Raw genomic sequence first — 5614 nt, 5'->3', positions numbered from 1 at the left:
TTTATATTATTTTTATCGAACAAACGATCGGGGAAAAATAAATTCGCGACGATCTTTCTTAACGAAACGCAGACTATCTACGAGTGTTTCTGTTTCGGTAAAGTATATCGCCCTAAGAAATCAATTCGGAATACGATTGATTTGTGATAAGTACGGTAGAATAGAAAAAAAAAAAAAAAACAAAAAGATAAGAAAAATAAAAAAAAAACAACAAGGAAAAACTAAAGAGAAATCTTATGCGTATTCTCATACGCAAAAACCTTCTTCTTAATATCCCTTAAAACATCATTAAGCCATGTGTGTTTCATAGACGAAGATTAATTAAATAAGATTAGATTAGATAGACGATAGATGATAAGAAATAAGAGTTCATAAAAAAGCACCACCCTTTTTCTTTTTTTTATTATTATTTTCTTATCGTTGTTTCGTCGTCGTCGTCGTCGTCTCTCTCTCTCTCTCTCTCTCTCTCTCTATTTCTCTCTCTCTTAAGCTCTAAGCATTGCACGCGCTCTTTATTTTTTTTGTTATTTTTTATTTATTTATTTGGGGACGGTTAAGATTCCGAAAATGAGATCCTGATTTACTGAGTCTTTAGTTTCGAAACGAAGAAATTATTCAATCATATTCTCGATCGTTAATATTAATAATCGAGAATTTTTTTGTCCAACAAAAATTTAATCTTCCGAGTGCTTATTTCTAAGTCATAGACTTAATATCATAACTATCTTTCTCTCTCTCTCTCTCTCTCTCTCTCTCTCTCTCTCTCTTTCTCATTCACACTCTCCCTTTCATTCCCTTTTTTTTTCTTTTATACATATTGCAAAAATAATAATAATAATAATAATAATAATAATAATAATAATAATAATAATAATAATAATTGTTTACTTTTAAAAGCCGAGCAACAAGCGATAAGCTTTCGAGAGAAAATAAATGTCGATATAGACGGGAGGAAAAATAAAAAAAAGGAAAGCATTACGAAATGAAAAAATTAAATCTATAAAAATATATATATTTATATAGACTTAGTTCTCTCTCTCTCTTACGTGAGAAACAAAGATTTGTTTCGTCGTACGCGAAAACTTACATACACTCGAATGTGTATAATCAATTGGATACTTTAATTACCGATTTCATATTTCATTTAATTATTATAGAATTATAATATATATTACAAAAGCCATCCCCCGACTCCCACCCTCGTCTTTCTTTTACACAGTCTTAAATTGGGCGAAACAATTTCGAAAATGAGAAAGCTTCGTAGAAAATATCCATATTTGTTGTTTTTTTTTACTTTCTTTCTTTTAATACAAAGGAGATTCGCGAATGATAATAATAATGAATTATTAAATCGATTAATATTGTACATTTATTTATCGGACACGCGATAATTTCTAAAAATGAATCGAGACAAAAATTCTTTTCACGTTTGTTTCTTCAATCTAAACAACATCGATATTAATTATCGTATAATCGAGAAATCCGTTAGGGGTGTCACCCACCACTTTCTGCTCCCCCTTCACCCCTCCTTCTTTTCTTAGACGAAAAATTAAAATCAAATGTAATAATGAAAAAAATAAAAGGGGAAAGACAAAAAGAAATGAAAAGGAGAAGATAGAGAAAAAAAAAAAAGAAAAGAAAAAAGAAATTAACGATAGTTGAATTATATTAACAAAAATCTTACGTAAGATCTCAATCGTCTCTACGCGTGTTCTTATAATTTAAAACGAATAAATCCTCATTATTATATTAATATTTACTGTCAAATTTATTGACGATAATAATAAGAGATGAACTTTTACACATTCGGGGGCCCGATTTATTTGAAAGAGCGTGAATTAATCTTCATCCTCTCCTGCATCTTCTTCTTCTTCTTCTTCTTCTTCTTCTTCTTCTTCTTCTTCTTCGTCTTCGTCTTCTTCTTTCTCCTCCACTTTTTTTTTTCTTCGATATTATTTATTTATTTATTTTATTTTATTTATTCTTTTTTCAATTATCTTTTTCCATGTCATTGTATTTAAATCAATTGTAATTAAAAAACGAACGATAGTATTTATTATTTATTAATATTATTAATATTATTATTATTATTATTATTATTATTATTATTATTATTATTATTATTATTTTCCTCCGTGTGTGTGTGATTATGCGTTCGTTAACAAAATTGCGCGGATTAAAATTCTTATTCTTTTTTTTCTTTTTTCCTTTTTTTTTTTCTCTCTCTCTCTCTCTCTCTCTCTTTCTTTTGATTCATATTTATAAAAGCAAAAATGTACAGGATTTCTATTTTAAAAATTAAAAGATTCAATATTATTTCATAAATGCATACAATCATTTATCTTACAATCTTTCTATCACGCGCACACTCACGCACGCACACACACTCGCGCTTTCAAACATTCCCTGTCTCTTTTTCCTCGCTCTTTCTTTTCTATGATCGAATAACGCTTTTTCTCGCGAAAGAATAAGAATTATAATTAAAAGAAAAAAGAAAAAAAAAAAAGAAAAGTAAGGACGTCAGCCTGAAAAACAAACAAAATATTGTTCGAGTTTGTGATCGGCAACGAGAAATGAAATGAAATGAAATGATATGAAATGAAATGATTTAATTTAGCCGCCAAATTTGCTCGAATCAAATTTGTTATTGTTTTTGCTTTTATTCAATTCGTTTCCTTCGTCCCATGTCGGTGTTCTTCTTTATCATACTTTCTTTTTTTCGTTTTTTTAATTACTTTGTTTTCAATTTTTTAAAAATACTAACAATGCGCGACTAAATGACCTAAGATATGATCAATCACATATTCAAACACACGTGATTACATCTGGTATCTTAAATATTCGAAGATTCGCTCATGAAAATTACATTATACATATTTCTAAATGGTGTTCGAGAGTTTGATTTAAATGATTAACTCAAGTCCGCAGTATATGTATGTGTTTATATATATATGTATGTATGTATGTATTTATTTGTATCTGTTGTGTGAGTGTATGTGTATGTGTGATGTATTTGATCGCCAAGTATCAAGTGATTTTTATAATTTTCCATCTTCGTTATCGTCGTTTGTTGTCATCGTACAGTCCCAAAATTGTTTTGTATATTTGTGTATTTGTATCTGTATTTTAGTCTATATAAATGTATAAAAAAGATTAATTATATATATCTCGGAGGAAAGAAATTCATATTATTGACACCTGCCTCCGGTCTTACGTCTAACATCACAGCTGCCTCTTCTTTTGTTCTTTTGCTTCTCTGCATTCGATTTTATATGAATTATTTATTTACTCATCTTGCACGGCTTTTTTTTTTCTATTTTTTTTCTTTTCTTTTTTTTTCTGTTTTATTATAATTCGAAAAAGTACATTTCTTATTAACGAGCTGATTATATTCGGCGAATATTAACTTTGTCTTTCTTCGCTTTATATCTTTTTCTTTCTATCTGTGTCTGTCATGTCAAAAGTCAATCGAATTGTACGACTTCAAAAGTCCGACATTTTTATTAAACGGGGACGAAGAAAACGAATATAGAACGTTTTCCGATCTCGCGGCCACACTTTTATTTCATAACCACGAGGAGGAACCCCGATATGATTTATTTTCTTACCGTCATACAACAAACAAATCATTGAAATATTATTTTGTATAGACACATTTTTTACGCTTTCGTTTCATCGAGAATACGCGAGTCGATTTTTGTTAATTAAGTTTTATTTCTAAGCTTGTTTGTATAAAAACGATACCATTTTGAATAGACCAAAGACGAGTTTGTGTACGCATGTTTATATGTGTGTGTATTTGTGTGTGTGTTTAAGTGTATGCATATATTTATGTGTGTTTTCTGTGCATAAAGCAAACTATATATCATGGGACAACATGAATTCTGAATAAATACTTAATATTACAACAAAATCTCTTAAATATTCTTTTATAATGTCACCGTTATATTGTTTGTAAGAAAATAAGATACTTTACTTGAAATTTTTATATACACATATTACAAACAACGTTTCTTTTTTATTTCTTAAACTCTTCCTCCTCCTCCTTCTCCTTCTCCACCCACTACTCCACCCACTCCTCCACCTCCTTCTCCTCCTCCTCCTCCTCATTCTCTTCTGCTTTCTCACACCTTTTTTTATATAATGCATAGGCAATGCGTTTTACTACACACTTCTATTATACATGCTGTGGAGCAAGTCTAACAGGTCCGCCCTATATATTTTATTTTATTTTATTTTATTTTATTTTATTTTATTTTATTTTATTTTATTTTATTTTATTTTATTTTATTTTATTATACTTTATATTATTTTATTTAATTGTATTATTTTTTACCCGCCCATATTTTACCCCCCCCCCTTTATAGATCTTACGCGTTGTTCCATTATTTTGAATTCGATCAAAAACAAAAAAAAAGGAAAGCGTCGTGTAAAGTTTATGATATAAACGTTACACGTTTATTTTTTCTTTTTCTTTTTTTTTCTTTTTTAAATCACTACATAAAAGCTCTCCCACTTATTTAACTCATCTTTTGTATCGAGCGCTGATCGATATTCTTTCTTACACTTATTGTATTAATATTATTATTATTTATTATTATTATTATTAGATTATTATTATTATTATTATTATTATTATTAATCATTATTAATTATTTAATATTATTATTAATATTATTATTTTTTATTTTTTTGTTTCTTTTTCATGTTTTAAATCCAACATTCGTATCTAAACGTTGTGTGTGTTTCCTTTTTTATTATTACTTTATTGTAATATTTACAGTGAAATTTTGTTCGGATGCAATGTTTTTTTTTTTTTATCATTATCCATTTTTTTCATTCCTTTATATCATTCGTTCGTTCCTTTCTTCCTTCCTTTCATCTATCTAACCATTGTTTTTTTCTTTTTCTTAATTTGTTTAGCGCGTCATTGTACTTAGATACTCGACAGGGAACTTGGTTCGGTGTGCTATGGACGTTTCTCGAATGATCAGTAATGATCAGTAATGATCAATAATGATCGATAATGATCTCTATCGTTCTCTAGGCAACGTTACGAGATCCACCGACAAAAAACCGAATTGAATTCCAAGTTCGAATGAACCAGTCATTGATTTTGCATTTTAATTTTATACGAAAAGAAACAAAAAAAAAAAAAAAAAAAGAAATGAAAAATAATATATATTTATATATACACACGAGATATATATATACGACATATGTATATAAAAAAGAAAAAAAAAGAAAAAAGAAATTAAAAAGTAAACCAAGTTCCTCTTATTTGTTTGTTAATTTTCTTTTCGATTGAGTTTGTTAACGAATCAATTTGTATGTAACGACACTAGACTCTTACCTCCCTCCCCCTCCCCCCCTACTCCTGCCCCACGTAGATTCGAGAATACGAAAAAGATTTATAAAATTTAAAGTAAAGAAAAAAAAATATACACTTATATAAAATAGATCACAAAAAAAGAAAAAAAGAAAATAAGAAGTAATTTATATACAACTTGTAGAATAATTAAAAACGACTAAGAGTGTGCTTCATAAAATTATACTCGCTTGCATCGAAGATTTTCCTCACACGCATAACCGCAGCACCACCATCTCATTCTTT

This window comes from Polistes canadensis, unplaced genomic scaffold, assembly GCF_001313835.1.
Source record: "Polistes canadensis isolate GaletaPanama2010 unplaced genomic scaffold, ASM131383v1 scaffold_19, whole genome shotgun sequence".
Lineage (NCBI taxonomy): Eukaryota > Metazoa > Arthropoda > Insecta > Hymenoptera > Vespidae > Polistes > Polistes canadensis.
This window is presented reverse-complemented; position numbering follows the sequence as displayed.